We start from the raw sequence: 13,103 nt of genomic DNA, 5'->3' as shown, positions 1-13,103 counted from the left end.
CCAAACAAGTCAGCAACAATAGAGAAGTACATATGTAGGCAATTCATTGAGAGGAAATTAGGGAATTTTAACTTCTACAACATTAATTGGGATAGTCAGAGTGTACGGGGTTTCGAGAGAATAGATTTATTGAAAAATAATTTTACATTGTTATGGAGCAGATCAAACTCTATCAAAATATTCTGAAGATAGTTTAGACCCTAACTTTTTCTTATTTTAATGACAAATGTTGCATTCCAGATGCAAGTTGATTGGTTAAACAACAGATTTAAAACAAAATGCACTTTATTCATCCACTATAGTTAAAATACAACAAAAGAATAACAACTCTATTGGAAAACATAATAGAAAAATAGATAGAGTAACTGTCACTAATAAAGTACCATCCCATAAACACACCCTCGGCAAAAGGCAAACTCAGAAAATAGATGGTTTCACATGCAACTCCAGTAGCCCAGGAGGCAAAAAAATAGTCAAGAGAAAATTCTGAGTGTAGCAGCCAGGAAAGATTTTCTGCAGCTTCCAACCCTGCTGAGATCCCAGCAACATCTGATGCTACTGAAAAGAACTAAAAAGCTAAACGGAAAAACATAGTTCTGTGGGAGCTTGACCACATCTACTCAGGCTGCTTCTGTTGTTCCAATTAAGTTGTTTACTCCAGTGGATCTGGCAGACTGCTCACTACCATTGCCTTAAAGTTGAAACTTTATTGCTGGAACAGCACAGCAGGTCAGGCAGCATCCAGGGAACAGGAGATTCGACGTTTCGGGCACAGGCCCTTCTTCAGGAATGAGCAGAGAGTGTTCAGCAGGAGAAGATAAAAGGTAGGGAGGAGGGACTTGGAGGAGGGGAGTTGGAAATGTGATAGGTGGAAAGAGGTCAAGGTGAGGGTGATAGGTCGGAGTAGGATGGAGGCGGAGAGGTCAAGAAGGAGACTGCAGGTCAGGAAGGCCTGCAGTCTCCTTCTTGACCTCTCCGCCTCCATCCTACTCCGACCTATCACCCTCACCTTGACCTCTTTCCACCTATCACATTTCCAACTCCCCTCCTCCAAGTCCCTCCTCCCTACCTTTTATCTTCTCCTGCTGAACACTCTCTGCTCATTCCTGAAGAAGGGCCTGTGCCCGAAACGTCGAATCTCCTGTTCCCTGGATGCTGCCTGACCTGCTGTGCTGTTCCAGCAATAAAGTTTCAACTTTGATCTCCAGCATCTGCAGACCTCACTTTCTCCTCGACCATTGCCTTAAAACCTCTCTTTACAAAAAAAAGGACAAAATTACCTCTTAAAGCTATAGTGTTGTCACAATCTCAACATATAGATGGTCAAAGCAAGGGATGACTCAGTACTATTTTGGGGAACAAAGCTGGATAGGTGATCACGGTAGCAGTCAGGGAGCATTTTAGATATAGTGACCACAACAGAGTGCAATTTAAGTTTTCTCCAGACCCGATGGAAGGTTTCAGAATCATACTGGTGAACGAGTCCAATCTGTTCAATTGGGAAGTGGCAATTTTCAGGCCGCCCAACAGGCTCTGTGAGGGACAAGATCAGAGCGGTGTTGAAAATGTACAGCAGGTGAGGCAGCATCCGAGGAGCAGGAAAATCTACGTTTCGGGCAAAAGCCCTTCATCAGGAATCATTCCTGATGAAGGGCTTTTGCCCGAAACGCCGATTTTCCTGCTCCTCAGATGCTGCCTGACCTGCTGTGTGTTTCCAGCACCACTCTAATCTTGACTCTGATCTTCAGCATCTGCAGTCCTCACTTACACCTGCTCTAGGGGGGAGGCTACTTCAAAGCTCATTTGAAATTCCCAGTAGATTATTCGTTTTCTCCATGGAAAAGGAGAAAGATGGTCTGCAGTAAAGGGTTTTCAATGGGGGCAAGGCAGATTTTATTAAAATGAGGCAGAATCCAGCCAAAGTAAACTGGGAACAGCTGCCTGTGGGAAAATCTACTGCAGAACAGTGAGAGGTTTTCAAAAATGGGTAGAGTATGGACCCAACATGTTCCTTTTCGTGTGAAACGTAGTAGCAGCAAGCCCAGAGAACCCTGGATTTTTAGGAATCTTCAGGACTGGATAGAAATGAAAAGAGAATTTCAGCAGATAGAAAGGGAACAAATCAACAGAGGTCCTCGTGGAGTATAGAAAGTGCAAACGGTGATCTCAAAAAAGCAATTAAAAAAGCAAAGAAAGAATATGAAAAAAAAAACTGCAGGTAAAATTAGTGAAAAGCCCAACATATGTTGTGAAACTTGAAAGGGTTCAGGAAAGATTTACAAGGATGTTGCCAGGGTTGGGGGATCTGAGCTATAGGGAGAGGCTGAACAGGCTGGGGCTGTTTTCCCTGGAGCGTCGGAGGCTGAGCGGTGACCTTATGGAGGTTTACAAAATTATGAGGGGGGTGGATAGGATAAATAGACAAAGTCGTTTCCCTGGGGTGGGGGAGTCCAGAACTAGAGGGCATAGGTTTAGGGTGAGAGGGGAAAGATATAAAAGAGACCTAAGGGGCAACTTTTTCACACAGAGGGTGTACGGATATGGAATGAGCTGCCAGAGGATGTGGTGGAGGCTGGTACAATTGCAACATTTAAGAGGCATTGGATGGGTATGGAGGGATATGGGCCAGGTGCTGGCAGGTGGGACTAGATTGGGGTTGGGATATCTGGTCGGCATGGACGGGTTGGACCGAATGGTCTGTTTCCATGCTGTACATCTCTATGACTCTATATTCCATAAGTATATTTAGGGGAAGAAGATGACCAGGGAATAAGTACGGTTCATTTGGGATCAAGGGGACGATCTGTGTGTGTGGAGCAGGGGCATTGGCATGGTGTGAAATAAATATTTCACTTCTGTCTTCACTTGAAAGAAGGGAGTGTAGGTTCAGGATTTGGGGAGAGTGACAGGAAGGTTCTTGAACAGATTGGCATAGAGAGCGGAAACGTATTGGAGTTTTCAGATGCTTAAAAGCAATCAAATCTCCAGGTTTTATCCCAGGCTGCTGTGGGAGATGAGGGAGGACATTACAGGGGCTCTGACTCAGATTTTTACTTTCTCTCTGGCCACATCATGTGGTTCTACTTTTCAAGAAGCATGGTCATGGTAAACCAGGGAGTTACAGAGCAGTGAGTCTCACATCAGTGGTAGGGAAACTGATAGATAAAATTCTGAAGGAGAGAATTAGTCTCCACTTGGAGTGACTAATAGAGTCATAAAGATGTACATCACAGAAACAGACCCTTTGGTCCAACTCGCCCAGATATCCCAATGCAATCTAGTCCCACCTGCCAGCACCTGGCCCATATCCCTCCAAACCCTTCCTATTCGTATGCCCATCCAGATGCCTTTTAAAGTTTGCAATTGTACTAGCCCCCACCACACCCTCTGGCAGCTCATTCCATACAGGTACCACCCTCTGCATGAAAAAGTTGCCCCTTGGGTCTCTTTTCTATCTTTCCCCTCTCACCCTAAACCTATGCCCTCTAGTTCTGGACTCCCCCACCCCAGGGAAAAGACTTTGTCTATTTATCCTATCCATGCCCCTCATTTTGTAAACCTCTATAAGGTCACTCTCAGCCTCCAACACTCCAGGGAAAACAGCCCTAGCCTGTTCAGCCTCTCCCTATAGCTCAAATCGTCCAACTCTGGCAACATCCTTGTAAATCTTTTCTGAACCCTTTCAAGTTTCACAACATCTTTCCGCTAGGAAGGAGATTGGAATTGCACGGAATATTCCAACAGTGACCTAACCAATGTCCTGTACAACTGCAACATGACCTCCCAACTTCTATAATCAATACTTTGACCAATAAAGGAAAGCATACCAAACACCTTCTTCACTATCCTATCTACCTGTGACTCCATTTCCAAGGATCTGTGAACCTGCACTCCAAGGTCTCTTTGTTCAGCAACACTCCCGAGAGCTGTTTTATATACTGTTGCATTGTTTTGGAACTTTTGTTTTGGACTTCTGTCAGGCTTTTGACAAGGTGTCGCGTGGCAAGCTGGTTAAGATGCCAATGAGATGCAGGGCAATTTGACAAACTGGATCCAAAATTGGCTTAGTGGCAGAAAGCAGAGAGTAATGGTCAAAGCATGATTTTGTGACTGGAAGCCTGAGATTATTGGTGTACCGCTGAGTTCAGTGCTGAATTCCTTGCTGTTAGTTGTGTACATTAATGATCTCAACATGATGTGTAGAGGTATGGTCAGTAAGTTCATAGATGTTGCAAAAGTTGATGTTGTGGTAAATAGTGAGGAAGAAAGCCTTAGCCTACAGGACAATATAGACAGTCTGGTCAGTGGGGCTGACCAGTGGCAAATGGAATTTAATCTGAAAGGTGCTATCAAGGCAAGGGAGTACATGTTGAATGGTTGGGCCCTGGGATAATCAGAGAGACTTTGGTATAGGACTCATAACGGCACACAAACCAACAGCCACACTCAGACAACAACTCACCAGAACGAAGGACCCGATACCCAACATGAGCAAAATGAATGTAGTGTACAAAATACCATGCAAGGACTGCACAAAACACTAAAAAGGACAAACAGGAAGACAGCTAACAATCCGCATACATGAACATCAACTAGCCACGAAACGACACGACCAGCTATCCTTAGTAGCCACACACGCAGACAACAAGCAACATGAATTTGACTGGGACAACACTACTGTCATAGGGCAAGCCAGACAGAGAACAGCCAGGGCATTCATCCACAAACTCCATCAACAAACACATCGACCTGGACCCAATATACCAACCACTACAGCGGACAGCTGAAACTGACAACCGGAAGCGGCAGGGACAGACCACTATAAACACCGGAGGAAACATCAAAGAAGCGCTTCGCAGGAGGCTCCCAAGCACTGATGATGTCGCCTAGCCAGGGGACGAAACGTTTGCAACAAAAACTTCCAGCTCGGCGAACAGAACCACAACAACGAGCACCCGAGCTACAAATCTTCGCTCAAAATTTGAAGACTTTGGTATGCATAGCCCTCGATCCTTGCAGGCAGCAGGACATTTAGATGAAGTGGCTACAAAAGCACATGAGATACATGCCCTTATTAGTCAAGACGTTGAATACAAGAACAAAAAGATTATGATTGAGCTGTATATAGCAGTAATTAGGTACTGAAGTACTATGCAGTTCTGATCACCACACAATAAGAAAGATATGATTGCACTAATAATGTGGAGGAGCCGGTATTGGACTGGGGTGGACAAAGTTAAAAATTATGCAACACCAGGTTATAGACCAACAGGTTTATTTGGAAGCACTAGTTTTTGGAGCGCTGATCACCTGGTGAAGGAGCAGCACTGCAAAAGCTAGTGCTTTCAAATAAACCTGTTGGACTATAAACTGGTGTTGTGTAATTTTTAACTTTGTACACTGATGCACTGGTAAGAGGGGATTCACTAGACGCCTAGGTGGATTAAAATCTTCGAGGAGAAAGTGAGGGCTGCAGATGCTGGAGATCAGAGCTGAAAATTTGTTCCTGGAAAAGCGCAGCAGGTCAGGCAGCATCCAAGGAACAGGAGAATCGACGTTTCGGGCACAAGCCCTTCTTCCTGACCTGCTGCGCTTTTTCAGCAACACATTTTCAGCCTAGGTGGATTAGCCATGGGAAATACAGGGATAGGGTAGGGGAGTGGGTGTGGGTCAGGGTGGGAAGCTCTGAGGAAGGTTGGTATGGACCTAATGTGTGGAATGGCCTGCTTCCATGTTGCAGGGATTCTATGATTCTGTGTTGCTTGGGCTGAAGCAATTCAGCTACGAGAGAGCTAAGATAGGCTCTGGTTGTCTTGCTTAGAGCAGAGAAGGCTTTGGGAGGAAACCTGATTGAGGTGTGCAAAGTGATGAGGAATATCATTAGGGATGATGGGGGAAACCTTTTTCCTTGGTAGAATAGTCAATGACAAGAGGGTACAACTTTAAGATAAGGAGTGGAGTTTAGAGGGGATTTCAGGAAGAATTTTATTTCACCCAGAGAGTGATTGGTATCTGGAACTCATTGCTTATGGAGATAGTTGTGGCGATAACCCTTGAAACATTTAAGAAGCATTTTGATGAGCAAGAAAAGAGACATAAAATTCAGACAATTGCCTATGCAGAGTCTTCCAAGAGGTGTTTGGAAGGTTCTGTCTTCCTGAGATTTTTGGCTAAATGAGCTAACCAATATCTATGTATGGCACTGGCTTGGAGATGATGTTTTGGAATCAAAACATTAACTTTTTCTTTCTTTCTACAGTGCTGCCAGACCTGCTGAGTTTCTCCAGCATTTTCTATTCTATTCATTTTCCCTGGCCAAATGCAATTATACTTATTGCTATGATGTCCTGTTGTCGAAGAGCTGTGCCTCTTCTGTTGTGTAGTGGTGTATCCTTTATCCCTAATAGCTAGAGAGGCCCAAGCAAAGGTAAAGACAAAGGAGAACTGGTAGAAACTGCCTCAAACTGCCTTTATCTCGTAGAAGTAGCAGATACCACAAAGTACCAGACTGTGCAACCGGAAAAATACAGTAGTAACTGCTCTTCTACAGATTTTCTGAGATTTTAGTATCTCTCCCACCTGAGTAGCACGACTGATATATGAAGTGAGACTGGATGGATTAGGATTATATTGACTGCAATTCAAAAGGATCTCATCAAAACCCATAAACCTCTAGCAGTACTAGACTGGGTAAACACAGGAAGGATGGTCCCAATGTTGGGGAAGTCCAGAACCGGAAGTCCCAGCCCGTAGGCTATTTCAGACTGTGATGTGAAGAAATGTCTTCACCCAGAGTGTGGTGAGCTTGAGGAATTCTCTGCCCCGGAGAGCAGTTGAGGCCAAAATATTGAATATTTTCAAGAAGGATTAAGATGTTGTTTTTAGGGCTGAAAAGATCAAAGGTTACGGGGAGAAAGTGGGGACAGGGTATGAGTTGGATGATGCTGTTGTAGAAAAGATGTTGTTTAACTTGAAAGGATGCAGAAAAGATTTACAAGGATGTTGCTGGGACTGGAGAGTTTGATCTACAGGGAGGGGCTGAATAGGCTGAAGCTATTTTCCCTGGACCACCAGAGATTGAAGGGTGACCATATGCAAGTTTATAAAATCATGAGGGGCATGGATAGGGTGAACAGCCAATGTCTTTTTCCCAGGTTAGGGGAGTCGAAAGCCAGATGGCATAGGTTTAAGGTGAGAGGGGAAAGATTTAAAAGGGACCTGAAGGGCAGCTTTTTCATGCAAAGAGATGTGTGTGTATGGAATAAGCTGCCAGAGGAGGTGGTAGAGGCTAGTACACTTACAGTATTTTAAAGGCATCTGGATGGGTATACAAATAGGAAGGGTTGAGAATGATATGGGCCAAGTGCTGCCAAATGGGACTGGATTAATTTAGGATATCTGGTTTGCATGGATGAGTTGGAACGTATTGTACATCTCGATGAATTTATATCTCTAAAACCATGATCATGATGAATTGTGGAACACACTCAAAGAGTCAAATAGCTTACTCATGCCCCTATTTTCCAAGTAACAGTAGATAAGTGGGAGAGCCTCTGGGGAAAATCTTGTTCATGTCTGAGTCTATTAGATAAGGCTCAATGGTGCCAGTTACAAAAGGCCTGGGCATCTTGCTTTACGTTGCAGACGATCTGCACTTCCCTATATCGAGGTACAGCATGAAGCTGGATATAACAAACATGCCCCCTTGTGACCTAAATAAGATATTCATGTCATGCCTTCATTGAAGGCAGACTGAGCCTGTAGTTCGTGAGATGGAGCTGGTCACGCTATGAAGAGTGAATACCTGGATGGTTTGCGGAGTGGATTAGTGGAGGCAGTTACTCAAGAGGAAATTATATGCCTGTGATGGGCAACGATAGGTGAAACAACTGGCCAGGCTTATCAGTATTTATGTTTGTACTGTGACAAAGCAGATAAGGCTGATGTTTGGAAACTTTCCCACAGAAGCTTTCTCTCCAGTTCTGACCTGAGATGAATCATTAGGAATTCCATAAACCTTCTACCCAGACAGAGGATTAACCATTCCTTATTAGGTGCTCCAGCCAACCAAGTCATTACACTGTTCTAATGGTGGAAGTATGGAACTGCAATGTCTCCCTGCTACATGGCAATATAAGCTGTTCTTTTCAACAGAAAGGAATATTAGGAAACACATGTAATGGATAAACAATGCTGCCATCAAAATTCCCTACCTGATTCAATTTTCATCTCCGTGCTGTACCAATACTTTCCACGAGGAAATGGTCATTTTGAAATTTAAGTAAAAAGAGCTGCTTTATAGAAAACTAATTAGAAACTGCTTCAGGGACACAGCTTAGGCTTATAAATTTTGTTTTACAGACTTTATTTTGAAGACAAAATGGGTTACATGTATAAGCCAAAATGGGAGGCTGAGGGAGAATAAGTTAAAACATATAAATTATTTGATAGAGTGAGTGGTGAGTTCCTATTCTCCTCCATGTAGGCATCCCTAACAAGGGGCATAGATGTAGGGCACAAAATTAGAGGTTTATTGGGGATCTGAGGGGGAATGCTTTTGCCCTCAGCTGGTAGTTACTTGCTCTCTGCCTGAGAGGATAAGAGAGGAAGAAATGGTCAAGATAATTACAATGTATGTGCATATGTCCCTGACATATCATAACGTGTGAGGCTACAGACTAACATCTGAAAAACGGGATTCGACTTGATTTTTATTTCTTGGCATGATGGTCTCGTTCGATGTTGGAACATTTCATGATTGGGCGATCCTACCAATTGTCAAAAAGTGTAGTGCTGGAAAAGCACAGCCGGTCAGGTGGCATCCGAGGAGCAGGAGAGTCGATGTTTCGAGCATGAGTTCTTCATCAGGAACCCTAACTTTCTCCTGATTCTACCAATTGGATGCAGTTGCTGTGTGAAATGCTGACCAGAATCGGAGCTACAATATAAACAGAACTTCCTCTGAAACGGATTCTGAAGTGAAGCCCATTGTTTAGTTAGTGGGTTTATTTAGGATGTGCATCAATTCACAGTGTTGAATTTGTCAAGTTTATCCTGGCAGTAAGAGACTGAACTTGACTGTGTTTAAGCTGCCAATACAAACAGGATGTTGGATGCCAAGCAAAAGCATGAAAACCAAATCAACATTAGGTACTTGCAGTTCACCACCCGACTGGAAAAGCAGAGGGAGGACATAAGCACAAGATTCCTTTCTGTGCACTATGTGGAATGTGAGACAAAATGTGGTCTTTAGAGGTTTGATCATTTATTCATTCACAAAGTGCCCAGGAAAAAAGCATTGACTGAAGTATGTCATTTTGTCACCTGAAGGTATGATTCCAGAAAAGAAACCAATGTTTAACTGTATATTAATACTTCATAATATTTGCAATATATTACATTTTGTGGTATAATACTTAGAAATGTCTGTAAGTTCGCCCGCTGAACTTGAAGGTTTGTTTTCAGATGTTTTGTCACCATACTAGATAACATCATCAGTGAGAATGTTTGAAAACAAACCTTCAAGCTCAGCGAGCTAACTTACATACTTATTAACCTGAGCTACAAATCTCATCAATCGCTATAATATTTACAGTCATAGAGTGATACAGCATAGAAACAGATCCTTCAGTCCAACTCACCCATGTCAACCAATTTTCCCAAATTCAACTTTTCCCATTTACCAGTGTTCAGCTCACATCCCTACAAACCTTTCCTATTCACTAATTAATCCAAATGTCTTTTAAATGTTGTAACTGTATCTGAATCTACTGCTTCCTCTGGCAGTTCATTCCACATATGCACCACCCTCTGTGTGAAAAGGTTGCCCATCAAGTCCCTTTTAAATATTTCTCCTCTCACCTTAAAATGATCCTCTCTAGTTTTGAACTCCCCAACCATAGGGAAAGACTTTTGCTATTCACCTCATCTATGCTCCTCATTGGAGCTTTACAGCACTGGATCGGAACCTTCGGTCCCACACGTTCATGCCGAGCACATCTCCTAAATAAATCTAGTCCCATTTGCCAGCATTTGGCTCATATCCCTCTAAATCCTTCCTATGCATATACCCATTCAGATGCCTTTTAAATGTTGTAATTGTACCAGCCTCCACCACTTCTTTTTTAAATCTTTCTCCTCTCACCTTAAAATGATCCTCTCTAGTTTTGAACTCCCCAACCCTAGGGAAAGATTTTTGCTATTCACCTCATCTATGCTCCTCATTGGAGCTCTACAGCACTGGATCGGAACCTTCGGTCCCACTCGTTCATGCCAAGCACATCTAAATAAATCTAGTCCCATTTGCCAGCATTTGGCTCATATCCCTCTAAATCCTTCCTATGCATATACCCATTCAGATGCCTTTTAAATGTTGTAATTGTACCAGCCTCCACCACTTCTTCTGGCAGCTCATTCCATACATGCATCACCCTCTAAGTGAAAACATTGCCCCATAGGTCCCTTTTAAACCTTTCTCCTCTCACTTTAAACCTATGCCAATTGGTTTTGGATTCCCCTACCCTGGGAAAAAGACCTTGGCTCTTTACCCTATCCATGCCCCTCATGATTAGATGTATAAGGTCACCCCTCAGCCTCCAACACTCCAAGGAAAGGAGCTCCAGCCTGTCAGCCTCTCCCTATAGCTCGGATCCTGCAACATCCTTAGAAATCTTTTCTGAACCTTTTCAGAGTTTCACAACATGCTTCCTCTAGGTTGGAGACTATTTTATAAACCTCTATAAGATTACCCCTCAACCTCCTCCGCTCCAGTGAAAAAAGGTCCCAGCCGATGTACCTAATTAGTCATGAAAGAGGCCATTTTATGCTTGAAAGTATGATCCTAGAATGGAAATCAAAGTTTAACTGTATATTAATAAATTGTAACAACTCATTACTGTAAAATTGATCTATTCCTCTGCCATTATAATTATTTATTTGCTCATTCAAGGGATGTTGGAATTTACTGTCCCTTTCTAATTGGTCTGAGAAGGTGATAGTAAACCGTGTGGGCGGCACGGTGGCCCAGTGGTTAGCACTGCTGCCTCACAGCGCCTGTAGACCCGGGTTCAATTCCCGACTCAGGCGACTGACTGTGTGGAGTTTGCACATTCTCCCCGTGTCTGCGTGGGTTTCCTCCGGGTGCTCCGGTTTCCTCCCACAGTCCAAAGATGTGCGGGTCAGGTGAATTGGCCATGCTGAATTGCCCGTAGTGTTAGGTTAAAGGGGTAAAGGTAGGGGTATGGGTGGGTTGCGCTTCGGCGGGTCGGTGTGGACTTGTTGGGCCGAAGGGCCTGTTTCCACACTGTAAGTAATCTAATCTAATCTAATCTAAAAAGTAATCTAATCTAATCTAATCTAAACAACCACCTTGAACTGCTGCAGTCTGTATGGTGGAGGTACACGCACGTTGCTATTAGGGACAAAGCCCTGACAATAGCAATCCATTGCTCCACTTCTCTTGCCACTCTGCATCTCTGCACCATAATGGATAGACATGTAACTTTAGAGTTAGGAAACCTGTTTATAAAATGCTGGGTTGAAGAATAATCAGCTTAAAATATATGTTAAAACAAGATGAGGAGGGCTAAACCAGCTTCCCTGATCTTATCCTCCACAGTTGGCTGCAAAGCATAATTCTTCTTATCATAGATCACACTTTGTTTGAAACACTGCAGTATTCATAATTAAGAAACAATTACTGGGGGGGGTTCCCTTAAGTGAAGAAAACAGGAATCTTATTACTGACAAGGCTTGAGCAAAATCATGAACTGCCTTATTTAATGCCCACATCAATGCAGGTATGAATTTAAAATGAGACAGTGTCTAATACAAGAAGGAAGATTAATAATAATTAGTTTTAAAAAGTCCTTAGAGTCCTTGACGTTGTTGGATTGTAAGCTGAAACTATGGTTGCTTAACTGATGATTTGTATCCTCAGCATTTGGCAAAATTTGTAGATGTCCTTGAATTCTCAGCAAATTCCCCGATTTGCTTTATCACTAGATGCTGTTTCTCAAGGGGCAAAGAGAAACAGAAAGGAAGAGTGTAAACCTTCCAACTTTCTTGTTATGAATTTATTTCCTTCTTCTATACTGCCCAGGGGCTGTTTCAGTCATAGAATCATAGAGATGTACAGCACAGAAACAGACCCTTCAGTCCAACTTATCCATGCCGACCAGATATCCTAAATGAAACAAGTCCCATTTTGCTAGTACTTGGTCCATATCCCTCCAAACCTTTCCTATTCATATACCCATCCAAATATCTTTTAAATGTTGCAATTGTACCAGCCTTCACCACTTCCTCTGGCAGCTCATTCCATGCACACACTACCGTCTGTGTGAAAAAGTTGCCCATTAGGTGCCTTTTAAGTCTTTCCCCTCTCACCCTAAACTTACATCCTCTAGTTCTGGACTCTCGCACCCCAAGGAAACAACCTTGTCTATTAAATCTAACTATGCCCCTCATGATTTTATAAACCTCTATAAGGTCACCCCTCAGCTTCTGATGCTCCAGGGAAAACAGCCCCAGCCTATTCAGCCTCTCCCTATAGCTCAAATACTCCAACCCTGGCAACATCCTTGTAAATCTTTTCTGAACTCTTTCAAGTTTCACAACATCATAGGAGGGAGACCAGAATTGCATGCAATATTCCAAAAGTGGCCTAACCAATGTCCTCTACAGCTGCGACATGACCTCCCAACTTCTGTACTTAATACTCTGACCAAGAAAGGAAAAGATGCCAAATGCCTTCTTCACTATCTTATCTACCTGAGAGTGCACTGACAAGGAACTATGGACCTGCACTCCAAGGTCTCTTTGTTCAGCAACACTCCCCAGGACCTTACTATTAAGTGTATAAGTCCTGCCCTGAATCGCCTTTCCAAAATGCAGCACCTCACATTTATCTAAACTATACTCCATCTGCCACTCCTCAAACCATTGCCCCTTTTTTCAAGATTCCGGTGTACTATGAGGTAACCTTCTTTGCTGCCAGTTGCCTGAAATCCAGTTGCTTTGTATATTCCTGTGTCTGATTTTATTGCTTGTTTTTCCAAGCTGGATAATCTGCAAGGACTTTCCAGAAGGACATCAATCAAACA

The 13,103-nt window shown here is 43.1% G+C and overlaps 1 protein-coding gene across 1 annotated transcript in view; it reads left to right on the top strand.

Annotated features, from left to right (window-relative positions):
• vegfc (vascular endothelial growth factor c) overlaps positions 1 to 13,103 on the top strand; it is a 218,656-nt gene that overhangs the window by 121,457 nt on the left and 84,096 nt on the right. The gene's annotated exons all lie outside the window — the stretch shown is intronic.

The sequence above is a fragment of the Chiloscyllium plagiosum genome, chromosome 2 (assembly GCF_004010195.1).
Source record: "Chiloscyllium plagiosum isolate BGI_BamShark_2017 chromosome 2, ASM401019v2, whole genome shotgun sequence".
NCBI classification, from domain to species: domain Eukaryota; kingdom Metazoa; phylum Chordata; class Chondrichthyes; order Orectolobiformes; family Hemiscylliidae; genus Chiloscyllium; species Chiloscyllium plagiosum.
This window is presented reverse-complemented; position numbering and strand designations above follow the sequence as displayed.